Here is a 12,049-nt window from a genome sequence, read left to right on the forward strand (position 1 = left end):
AAGCGCTCCCAAATGGCCTAACAGTGGCAGCCAATCAGAGTGCGAGAAAAGCGCTCCCAAATGGCCTAACAGTGGCAGCCAATCAGAGTGCGAGAAAAGCGCTCCCAAATGGCCTAACAGTGGCAGCCAATCAGAGTGCGAGAAAAGCGCTCCCAAATGGCCTAACAGTGGCAGCCAGCTAGAGCTAGCTTAAGTTAGCTTGGGTTAGCTTGAGTTAGCTTTAATTAGCTTTAATTAGCTTAAGCTAGCTTAAGTTAGCTTGGGTTAGCTTGAGTTAGCTTGAGCTAGCTTGAGTTAGCTTGAATTAGCTTGAGTTAGCTTGAATTAGCTTGAGTTAGCTTGAGTTAGCTTGAATTAGCTTGAGTTAGCTTGAGTTAGCTCGGGTTAGCTTGAGTTTGACTTCATTAACCCAAGTTAGCTTGGGTTAACTTCATTAAGTTAGCTTGAACTAGCTTGAGTTAGCTTGAGTTAGCTTGAGTTAGCTTGAGTTAGCTTGAGTTAGCTTGTCTTAGCTTTAGCTAGCTTGAGTTAGCTTGAACTAGCTTTAGCTACCTTGAGTTAGCTTGAGTTAGCTCGGGTTAGCTTGAGTTAGCTTGAGTTAGCTTGAGTTAGCTTTAGCTAGCTTGAGTTAGCTTGAGTTAGCTTGAGTTAGCTTGAGTTAGCTTGAATTAGCTTGAGTTAGCTTGAGTTAGCTTTAGCTAGCTTGGGTTAGCTTGAGCTAGCTTGAGTTAGCTCGGGTTAGCTTGAGTTAGCTTGAGTTAGCTTTAGCTAGCTTGAGTTAGCTTGAGTTAGCTTGAGTTAGCTTGAGTTAGCTTTAGCTAGCTTGAGTTAGCTTGAACTAGCTTGAGTTAGCTTGAGCTAGCTTGAGTTAGCTTGAGTTAGCTTGAGTTAGCTTTAGCTAGCTTGAGTTAGCTTGAACTAGCTTTAGTTAGCTTGAGTTAGCTTGAGTTAGCTTGAGTTAGCTTGAGTTAGCTTGTCTTAGCTTTAGCTAGCTTGAGTTAGCTTGAACTAGCTTTAGCTACCTTGAGTTAGCTTGAGTTAGCTCGGGTTAGCTTGAGTTAGCTTGAGTTAGCTTGAGTTAGCTTTAGCTAGCTTGAGTTAGCTTGAGTTAGCTTGAGTTAGCTTGAACTAGCTTGAGTTAGCTTGAGTTAGCTTGAGTTAGCTTGAGTTAGCTTGAGTTAGCTTGAGTTAGCTTGTCTTAGCTTTAGCTAGCTTGAGTTAGCTTGAACTAGCTTTAGCTACCTTGAGTTAGCTTGAGTTAGCTCGGGTTAGCTTGAGTTAGCTTGAGTTAGCTTGAGTTAGCTTTAGCTAGCTTGAGTTAGCTTGAGTTAGCTTGAGTTAGCTTGAGTTAGCTTGAATTAGCTTGAGTTAGCTTGAGTTAGCTTTAGCTAGCTTGGGTTAGCTTGAGCTAGCTTGAGTTAGCTCGGGTTAGCTTGAGTTAGCTTGAGTTAGCTTTAGCTAGCTTGAGTTAGCTTGAGTTAGCTTGAGTTAGCTTGAGTTAGCTTTAGCTAGCTTGAGTTAGCTTGAACTAGCTTGAGTTAGCTTGAGCTAGCTTGAGTTAGCTTGAGTTAGCTTGAGTTAGCTTTAGCTAGCTTGAGTTAGCTTGAACTAGCTTGAGTTAGCTTGAGTTAGCTTGAGTTAGCTTGTCTTAGCTTTAGCTAGCTTGAGCTAGCTTGAACTAGCTTTAGCTACCTTGAGTTAGCTTGAGTTAGCTCGGGTTAGCTTGAGTTAGCTTGAGTTAGCTTGAGTTAGCTTTAGCTAGCTTGAGTTAGCTTGAGTTAGCTTGAGTTAGCTTGAACTAGCTTGAGTTAGCTTGAGTTAGCTTGAGTTAGCTTGAGTTAGCTTGAGTTAGCTTGTCTTAGCTTTAGCTAGCTTGAGTTAGCTTGAACTAGCTTTAGCTACCTTGAGTTAGCTTGAGTTAGCTCGGGTTAGCTTGAGTTAGCTTGAGTTAGCTTGAGTTAGCTTTAGCTAGCTTGAGTTAGCTTGAGTTAGCTTGAGTTAGCTTGAGTTAGCTTGAATTAGCTTGAGTTAGCTTGAGTTAGCTTTAGCTAGCTTGGGTTAGCTTGAGCTAGCTTGAGTTAGCTCGGGTTAGCTTGAGTTAGCTTGAGTTAGCTTTAGCTAGCTTGAGTTAGCTTGAGTTAGCTTGAGTTAGCTTGAGTTAGCTTTAGCTAGCTTGAGTTAGCTTGAACTAGCTTGAGTTAGCTTGAGCTAGCTTGAGTTAGCTTGAGTTAGCTTGAGTTAGCTTTAGCTAGCTTGAGTTAGCTTGAACTAGCTTGAGTTAGCTTGAGCTAGCTTGAGTTAGCTTGAGTTAGCTTGAGTTAGCTTTAGCTAGCTTGAGTTAGCTTGAACTAGCTTGAGTTAGCTTGAGTTAGCTTGAGTTAGCTTGAGTTAGCTTGTCTTAGCTTTAGCTAGCTTGAGCTAGCTTGAACTAGCTTTAGCTACCTTGAGTTAGCTTGAGTTAGCTCGGGTTAGCTTGAGTTAGCTTGAGTTAGCTTGAGTTAGCTTGAGCTAGCTTGAGTTAGCTTGAGTTAGCTTGAGTTAGCTTTAGCTAGCTTGAGTTAGCTTGAACTAGCTTGAGTTAGCTTGAGCTAGCTTGAGTTAGCTTGAGTTAGCTTGAGTTAGCTTTAGCTAGCTTGAGTTAGCTTGAACTAGCTTGAGTTAGCTTGAGTTAGCTTGAGTTAGCTTGAGTTAGCTTGTCTTAGCTTTAGCTAGCTTGAGCTAGCTTGAACTAGCTTTAGCTACCTTGAGTTAGCTTGAGTTAGCTCGGGTTAGCTTGAGTTAGCTTGAGTTAGCTTGAGTTAGCTTTAGCTAGCTTGAGTTAGCTTGAGTTAGCTTGAGTTAGCTTGAACTAGCTTGAGTTAGCTTGAGTTAGCTTGAGTTAGCTTGAGTTAGCTTGAGTTAGCTTGAGTTAGCTTGTCTTAGCTTTAGCTAGCTTGAGTTAGCTTGAACTAGCTTTAGCTACCTTGAGTTAGCTTGAGTTAGCTCGGGTTAGCTTGAGTTAGCTTGAGTTAGCTTGAGTTAGCTTTAGCTAGCTTGAGTTAGCTTGAGTTAGCTTGAGTTAGCTTGAGTTAGCTTGAATTAGCTTGAGTTAGCTTGAGTTAGCTTTAGCTAGCTTGGGTTAGCTTGAGATAGCTTGAGTTAGCTCGGGTTAGCTTGAGTTAGCTTGAGTTAGCTTTAGCTAGCTTGAGTTAGCTTGAGTTAGCTTGAGTTAGCTTGAGTTAGCTTTAGCTAGCTTGAGTTAGCTTGAACTAGCTTGAGTTAGCTTGAGCTAGCTTGAGTTAGCTTGAGTTAGCTTGAGTTAGCTTTAGCTAGCTTGAGTTAGCTTGAACTAGCTTTAGTTAGCTTGAGTTAGCTTGAGTTAGCTTGAGTTAGCTTGAGTTAGCTTGTCTTAGCTTTAGCTAGCTTGAGTTAGCTTGAACTAGCTTTAGCTACCTTGAGTTAGCTTGAGTTAGCTCGGGTTAGCTTGAGTTAGCTTGAGTTAGCTTGAGTTAGCTTTAGCTAGCTTGAGTTAGCTTGAGTTAGCTTGAGTTAGCTTGAGTTAGCTTGAGTTAGCTTGAGTTAGCTTGTCTTAGCTTTAGCTAGCTTGAGTTAGCTTGAACTAGCTTTAGCTACCTTGAGTTAGCTTGAGTTAGCTCGGGTTAGCTTGAGTTAGCTTGAGTTAGCTTGAGTTAGCTTTAGCTAGCTTGAGTTAGCTTGAGTTAGCTTGAGTTAGCTTGAGTTAGCTTGAATTAGCTTGAGTTAGCTTGAGTTAGCTTTAGCTAGCTTGGGTTAGCTTGAGCTAGCTTGAGTTAGCTCGGGTTAGCTTGAGTTAGCTTGAGTTAGCTTTAGCTAGCTTGAGTTAGCTTGAGTTAGCTTGAGTTAGCTTGAGTTAGCTTTAGCTAGCTTGAGTTAGCTTGAACTAGCTTGAGTTAGCTTGAGCTAGCTTGAGTTAGCTTGAGTTAGCTTGAGTTAGCTTTAGCTAGCTTGAGTTAGCTTGAACTAGCTTTAGTTAGCTTGAGTTAGCTTGAGTTAGCTTTAGCTAGCTTGGGTTAGCTTGAGCTAGCTTGAGTTAGCTCGGGTTAGCTTGAGTTAGCTTGAGTTAGCTTTAGCTAGCTTGAGTTAGCTTGAGTTAGCTTGAGTTAGCTTGAGTTAGCTTTAGCTAGCTTGAGTTAGCTTGAACTAGCTTGAGTTAGCTTGAGCTAGCTTGAGTTAGCTTGAGTTAGCTTGAGTTAGCTTTAGCTAGCTTGAGTTAGCTTGAACTAGCTTTAGTTAGCTTGAGTTAGCTTGAGTTAGCTTGAGTTAGCTTGAGTTAGCTTGTCTTAGCTTTAGCTAGCTTGAGTTAGCTTGAACTAGCTTTAGCTACCTTGAGTTAGCTTGAGTTAGCTCGGGTTAGCTTGAGTTAGCTTGAGTTAGCTTGAGTTAGCTTTAGCTAGCTTGAGTTAGCTTGAGTTAGCTTGAGTTAGCTTGAGTTAGCTTGAGTTAGCTTGAGTTAGCTTGTCTTAGCTTTAGCTAGCTTGAGTTAGCTTGAACTAGCTTTAGCTACCTTGAGTTAGCTTGAGTTAGCTCGGGTTAGCTTGAGTTAGCTTGAGTTAGCTTGAGTTAGCTTTAGCTAGCTTGAGTTAGCTTGAGTTAGCTTGAGTTAGCTTGAGTTAGCTTGAATTAGCTTGAGTTAGCTTGAGTTAGCTTTAGCTAGCTTGGGTTAGCTTGAGCTAGCTTGAGTTAGCTCGGGTTAGCTTGAGTTAGCTTGAGTTAGCTTTAGCTAGCTTGAGTTAGCTTGAGTTAGCTTGAGTTAGCTTGAGTTAGCTTTAGCTAGCTTGAGTTAGCTTGAACTAGCTTGAGTTAGCTTGAGCTAGCTTGAGTTAGCTTGAGTTAGCTTGAGTTAGCTTTAGCTAGCTTGAGTTAGCTTGAACTAGCTTGAGTTAGCTTGAGTTAGCTTGAGTTAGCTTGTCTTAGCTTTAGCTAGCTTGAGCTAGCTTGAACTAGCTTTAGCTACCTTGAGTTAGCTTGAGTTAGCTCGGGTTAGCTTGAGTTAGCTTGAGTTAGCTTGAGTTAGCTTTAGCTAGCTTGAGTTAGCTTGAGTTAGCTTGAGTTAGCTTGAACTAGCTTGAGTTAGCTTGAGTTAGCTTGAGTTAGCTTGAGTTAGCTTGAGTTAGCTTGTCTTAGCTTTAGCTAGCTTGAGTTAGCTTGAACTAGCTTTAGCTACCTTGAGTTAGCTTGAGTTAGCTCGGGTTAGCTTGAGTTAGCTTGAGTTAGCTTGAGTTAGCTTTAGCTAGCTTGAGTTAGCTTGAGTTAGCTTGAGTTAGCTTGAGTTAGCTTGAATTAGCTTGAGTTAGCTTGAGTTAGCTTTAGCTAGCTTGGGTTAGCTTGAGCTAGCTTGAGTTAGCTCGGGTTAGCTTGAGTTAGCTTGAGTTAGCTTTAGCTAGCTTGAGTTAGCTTGAGTTAGCTTGAGTTAGCTTGAGTTAGCTTTAGCTAGCTTGAGTTAGCTTGAACTAGCTTGAGTTAGCTTGAGCTAGCTTGAGTTAGCTTGAGTTAGCTTGAGTTAGCTTTAGCTAGCTTGAGTTAGCTTGAACTAGCTTGAGTTAGCTTGAGCTAGCTTGAGTTAGCTTGAGTTAGCTTGAGTTAGCTTTAGCTAGCTTGAGTTAGCTTGAACTAGCTTGAGTTAGCTTGAGTTAGCTTGAGTTAGCTTGAGTTAGCTTGTCTTAGCTTTAGCTAGCTTGAGCTAGCTTGAACTAGCTTTAGCTACCTTGAGTTAGCTTGAGTTAGCTCGGGTTAGCTTGAGTTAGCTTGAGTTAGCTTGAGTTAGCTTGAGCTAGCTTGAGTTAGCTTGAGTTAGCTTGAGTTAGCTTTAGCTAGCTTGAGTTAGCTTGAACTAGCTTGAGTTAGCTTGAGCTAGCTTGAGTTAGCTTGAGTTAGCTTGAGTTAGCTTTAGCTAGCTTGAGTTAGCTTGAACTAGCTTGAGTTAGCTTGAGTTAGCTTGAGTTAGCTTGAGTTAGCTTGTCTTAGCTTTAGCTAGCTTGAGCTAGCTTGAACTAGCTTTAGCTACCTTGAGTTAGCTTGAGTTAGCTCGGGTTAGCTTGAGTTAGCTTGAGTTAGCTTGAGTTAGCTTTAGCTAGCTTGAGTTAGCTTGAGTTAGCTTGAGTTAGCTTGAACTAGCTTGAGTTAGCTTGAGTTAGCTTGAGTTAGCTTGAGTTAGCTTGAGTTAGCTTGAGTTAGCTTGTCTTAGCTTTAGCTAGCTTGAGTTAGCTTGAACTAGCTTTAGCTACCTTGAGTTAGCTTGAGTTAGCTCGGGTTAGCTTGAGTTAGCTTGAGTTAGCTTGAGTTAGCTTTAGCTAGCTTGAGTTAGCTTGAGTTAGCTTGAGTTAGCTTGAGTTAGCTTGAATTAGCTTGAGTTAGCTTGAGTTAGCTTTAGCTAGCTTGGGTTAGCTTGAGCTAGCTTGAGTTAGCTCGGGTTAGCTTGAGTTAGCTTGAGTTAGCTTTAGCTAGCTTGAGTTAGCTTGAGTTAGCTTGAGTTAGCTTGAGTTAGCTTTAGCTAGCTTGAGTTAGCTTGAACTAGCTTGAGTTAGCTTGAGCTAGCTTGAGTTAGCTTGAGTTAGCTTGAGTTAGCTTTAGCTAGCTTGAGTTAGCTTGAACTAGCTTTAGTTAGCTTGAGTTAGCTTGAGTTAGCTTGAGTTAGCTTGAGTTAGCTTGTCTTAGCTTTAGCTAGCTTGAGTTAGCTTGAACTAGCTTTAGCTACCTTGAGTTAGCTTGAGTTAGCTCGGGTTAGCTTGAGTTAGCTTGAGTTAGCTTGAGTTAGCTTTAGCTAGCTTGAGTTAGCTTGAGTTAGCTTGAGTTAGCTTGAGTTAGCTTGAGTTAGCTTGAGTTAGCTTGTCTTAGCTTTAGCTAGCTTGAGTTAGCTTGAACTAGCTTTAGCTACCTTGAGTTAGCTTGAGTTAGCTCGGGTTAGCTTGAGTTAGCTTGAGTTAGCTTGAGTTAGCTTTAGCTAGCTTGAGTTAGCTTGAGTTAGCTTGAGTTAGCTTGAGTTAGCTTGAATTAGCTTGAGTTAGCTTGAGTTAGCTTTAGCTAGCTTGGGTTAGCTTGAGCTAGCTTGAGTTAGCTCGGGTTAGCTTGAGTTAGCTTGAGTTAGCTTTAGCTAGCTTGAGTTAGCTTGAGTTAGCTTGAGTTAGCTTGAGTTAGCTTTAGCTAGCTTGAGTTAGCTTGAACTAGCTTGAGTTAGCTTGAGCTAGCTTGAGTTAGCTTGAGTTAGCTTGAGTTAGCTTTAGCTAGCTTGAGTTAGCTTGAACTAGCTTGAGTTAGCTTGAGTTAGCTTGAGTTAGCTTGAGTTAGCTTGAGTTAGCTTGTCTTAGCTTTAGCTAGCTTGAGTTAGCTTGAACTAGCTTTAGCTACCTTGAGTTAGCTTGAGTTAGCTCGGGTTAGCTTGAGTTAGCTTGAGTTAGCTTGAGTTAGCTTTAGCTAGCTTGAGTTAGCTTGAGTTAGCTTGAGTTAGCTTGAACTAGCTTGAGTTAGCTTGAGTTAGCTTGAGTTAGCTTGAGTTAGCTTGAGTTAGCTTGAGTTAGCTTGTCTTAGCTTTAGCTAGCTTGAGTTAGCTTGAACTAGCTTTAGCTACCTTGAGTTAGCTTGAGTTAGCTCGGGTTAGCTTGAGTTAGCTTGAGTTAGCTTGAGTTAGCTTTAGCTAGCTTGAGTTAGCTTGAGTTAGCTTGAGTTAGCTTGAGTTAGCTTGAATTAGCTTGAGTTAGCTTGAGTTAGCTTTAGCTAGCTTGGGTTAGCTTGAGCTAGCTTGAGTTAGCTCGGGTTAGCTTTAGCTAGCTTGAGTTAGCTTGAGTTAGCTTGAGTTAGCTTGAGTTAGCTTTAGCTAGCTTGAGTTAGCTTGAACTAGCTTGAGTTAGCTTGAGCTAGCTTGAGTTAGCTTGAGTTAGCTTGAGTTAGCTTTAGCTAGCTTGAGTTAGCTTGAACTAGCTTTAGTTAGCTTGAGTTAGCTTGAGTTAGCTTGAGTTAGCTTGAGTTAGCTTGTCTTAGCTTTAGCTAGCTTGAGTTAGCTTGAACTAGCTTTAGCTACCTTGAGTTAGCTTGAGTTAGCTCGGGTTAGCTTGAGTTAGCTTGAGTTAGCTTGAGTTAGCTTTAGCTAGCTTGAGTTAGCTTGAGTTAGCTTGAGTTAGCTTGAACTAGCTTGAGTTAGCTTGAGTTAGCTTGAGTTAGCTTGAGTTAGCTTGAGTTAGCTTGAGTTAGCTTGTCTTAGCTTTAGCTAGCTTGAGTTAGCTTGAACTAGCTTTAGCTACCTTGAGTTAGCTTGAGTTAGCTCGGGTTAGCTTGAGTTAGCTTGAGTTAGCTTGAGTTAGCTTTAGCTAGCTTGAGTTAGCTTGAGTTAGCTTGAGTTAGCTTGAGTTAGCTTGAATTAGCTTGAGTTAGCTTGAGTTAGCTTTAGCTAGCTTGGGTTAGCTTGAGCTAGCTTGAGTTAGCTCGGGTTAGCTTGAGTTAGCTTGAGTTAGCTTTAGCTAGCTTGAGTTAGCTTGAGTTAGCTTGAGTTAGCTTGAGTTAGCTTTAGCTAGCTTGAGTTAGCTTGAACTAGCTTGAGTTAGCTTGAGCTAGCTTGAGTTAGCTTGAGTTAGCTTGAGTTAGCTTTAGCTAGCTTGAGTTAGCTTGAACTAGCTTGAGTTAGCTTGAGTTAGCTTGAGTTAGCTTGTCTTAGCTTTAGCTAGCTTGAGCTAGCTTGAACTAGCTTTAGCTACCTTGAGTTAGCTTGAGTTAGCTCGGGTTAGCTTGAGTTAGCTTGAGTTAGCTTGAGTTAGCTTTAGCTAGCTTGAGTTAGCTTGAGTTAGCTTGAGTTAGCTTGAACTAGCTTGAGTTAGCTTGAGTTAGCTTGAGTTAGCTTGAGTTAGCTTGAGTTAGCTTGTCTTAGCTTTAGCTAGCTTGAGTTAGCTTGAACTAGCTTTAGCTACCTTGAGTTAGCTTGAGTTAGCTCGGGTTAGCTTGAGTTAGCTTGAGTTAGCTTGAGTTAGCTTTAGCTAGCTTGAGTTAGCTTGAGTTAGCTTGAGTTAGCTTGAGTTAGCTTGAATTAGCTTGAGTTAGCTTGAGTTAGCTTTAGCTAGCTTGGGTTAGCTTGAGCTAGCTTGAGTTAGCTCGGGTTAGCTTGAGTTAGCTTGAGTTAGCTTTAGCTAGCTTGAGTTAGCTTGAGTTAGCTTGAGTTAGCTTGAGTTAGCTTTAGCTAGCTTGAGTTAGCTTGAACTAGCTTGAGTTAGCTTGAGCTAGCTTGAGTTAGCTTGAGTTAGCTTGAGTTAGCTTTAGCTAGCTTGAGTTAGCTTGAACTAGCTTGAGTTAGCTTGAGCTAGCTTGAGTTAGCTTGAGTTAGCTTGAGTTAGCTTTAGCTAGCTTGAGTTAGCTTGAACTAGCTTGAGTTAGCTTGAGTTAGCTTGAGTTAGCTTGTCTTAGCTTTAGCTAGCTTGAGCTAGCTTGAACTAGCTTTAGCTACCTTGAGTTAGCTTGAGTTAGCTCGGGTTAGCTTGAGTTAGCTTGAGTTAGCTTGAGTTAGCTTGAGCTAGCTTGAGTTAGCTTGAGTTAGCTTGAGTTAGCTTTAGCTAGCTTGAGTTAGCTTGAATTAGCTTGAGTTAGCTTGAATTAGCTTGAGTTAGCTTGAGTTAGCTTGAATTAGCTTGAGTTAGCTTGAGTTAGCTCGGGTTAGCTTGAGTTTGACTTCATTAACCCAAGTTAGCTTGGGTTAACTTCATTAAGTTAGCTTGAACTAGCTTGAGTTAGCTTGAGTTAGCTTGAGTTAGCTTGAGTTAGCTTGAGTTAGCTTGTCTTAGCTTTAGCTAGCTTGAGTTAGCTTGAACTAGCTTTAGCTACCTTGAGTTAGCTTGAGTTAGCTCGGGTTAGCTTGAGTTAGCTTGAGTTAGCTTGAGTTAGCTTTAGCTAGCTTGAGTTAGCTTGAGTTAGCTTGAGTTAGCTTGAGTTAGCTTGAATTAGCTTGAGTTAGCTTGAGTTAGCTTTAGCTAGCTTGGGTTAGCTTGAGCTAGCTTGAGTTAGCTCGGGTTAGCTTGAGTTAGCTTGAGTTAGCTTTAGCTAGCTTGAGTTAGCTTGAGTTAGCTTGAGTTAGCTTGAGTTAGCTTTAGCTAGCTTGAGTTAGCTTGAACTAGCTTGAGTTAGCTTGAGCTAGCTTGAGTTAGCTTGAGTTAGCTTGAGTTAGCTTTAGCTAGCTTGAGTTAGCTTGAACTAGCTTTAGTTAGCTTGAGTTAGCTTGAGTTAGCTTGAGTTAGCTTGAGTTAGCTTGTCTTAGCTTTAGCTAGCTTGAGTTAGCTTGAACTAGCTTTAGCTACCTTGAGTTAGCTTGAGTTAGCTCGGGTTAGCTTGAGTTAGCTTGAGTTAGCTTGAGTTAGCTTTAGCTAGCTTGAGTTAGCTTGAGTTAGCTTGAGTTAGCTTGAACTAGCTTGAGTTAGCTTGAGTTAGCTTGAGTTAGCTTGAGTTAGCTTGAGTTAGCTTGAGTTAGCTTGTCTTAGCTTTAGCTAGCTTGAGTTAGCTTGAACTAGCTTTAGCTACCTTGAGTTAGCTTGAGTTAGCTCGGGTTAGCTTGAGTTAGCTTGAGTTAGCTTGAGTTAGCTTTAGCTAGCTTGAGTTAGCTTGAGTTAGCTTGAGTTAGCTTGAGTTAGCTTGAATTAGCTTGAGTTAGCTTGAGTTAGCTTTAGCTAGCTTGGGTTAGCTTGAGCTAGCTTGAGTTAGCTCGGGTTAGCTTTAGCTAGCTTGAGTTAGCTTGAGTTAGCTTGAGTTAGCTTGAGTTAGCTTTAGCTAGCTTGAGTTAGCTTGAACTAGCTTGAGTTAGCTTGAGCTAGCTTGAGTTAGCTTGAGTTAGCTTGAGTTAGCTTTAGCTAGCTTGAGTTAGCTTGAACTAGCTTTAGTTAGCTTGAGTTAGCTTGAGTTAGCTTGAGTTAGCTTGAGTTAGCTTGTCTTAGCTTTAGCTAGCTTGAGTTAGCTTGAACTAGCTTTAGCTACCTTGAGTTAGCTTGAGTTAGCTCGGGTTAGCTTGAGTTAGCTTGAGTTAGCTTGAGTTAGCTTTAGCTAGCTTGAGTTAGCTTGAGTTAGCTTGAGTTAGCTTGAACTAGCTTGAGTTAGCTTGAGTTAGCTTGAGTTAGCTTGAGTTAGCTTGAGTTAGCTTGAGTTAGCTTGTCTTAGCTTTAGCTAGCTTGAGTTAGCTTGAACTAGCTTTAGCTACCTTGAGTTAGCTTGAGTTAGCTCGGGTTAGCTTGAGTTAGCTTGAGTTAGCTTGAGTTAGCTTTAGCTAGCTTGAGTTAGCTTGAGTTAGCTTGAGTTAGCTTGAGTTAGCTTGAATTAGCTTGAGTTAGCTTGAGTTAGCTTTAGCTAGCTTGGGTTAGCTTGAGCTAGCTTGAGTTAGCTCGGGTTAGCTTGAGTTAGCTTGAGTTAGCTTTAGCTAGCTTGAGTTAGCTTGAGTTAGCTTGAGTTAGCTTGAGTTAGCTTTAGCTAGCTTGAGTTAGCTTGAACTAGCTTGAGTTAGCTTGAGCTAGCTTGAGTTAGCTTGAGTTAGCTTGAGTTAGCTTTAGCTAGCTTGAGTTAGCTTGAACTAGCTTGAGTTAGCTTGAGTTAGCTTGAGTTAGCTTGTCTTAGCTTTAGCTAGCTTGAGCTAGCTTGAACTAGCTTTAGCTACCTTGAGTTAGCTTGAGTTAGCTCGGGTTAGCTTGAGTTAGCTTGAGTTAGCTTGAGTTAGCTTTAGCTAGCTTGAGTTAGCTTGAGTTAGCTTGAGTTAGCTTGAACTAGCTTGAGTTAGCTTGAGTTAGCTTGAGTTAGCTTGAGTTAGCTTGAGTTAGCTTGTCTTAGCTTTAGCTAGCTTGAGTTAGCTTGAACTAGCTTTAGCTACCTTGAGTTAGCTTGAGTTAGCTCGGGTTAGCTTGAGTTAGCTTGAGTTAGCTTGAGTTAGCTTTAGCTAGCTTGAGTTAGCTTGAGTTAGCTTGAGTTAGCTTGAGTTAGCTTGAATTAGCTTGAGTTAGCTTGAGTTAGCTTTAGCTAGCTTGGGTTAGCTTGAGCTAGCTTGAGTTAGCTCGGGTTAGCTTGAGTTAGCTTGAGTTAGCTT

Source organism: Convolutriloba macropyga, unplaced genomic scaffold, assembly GCF_964194025.1.
Source record: "Convolutriloba macropyga unplaced genomic scaffold, txConMacr16.3 SCAFFOLD_4859, whole genome shotgun sequence".
NCBI lineage: Eukaryota > Metazoa > Xenacoelomorpha > Acoela > Convolutidae > Convolutriloba > Convolutriloba macropyga.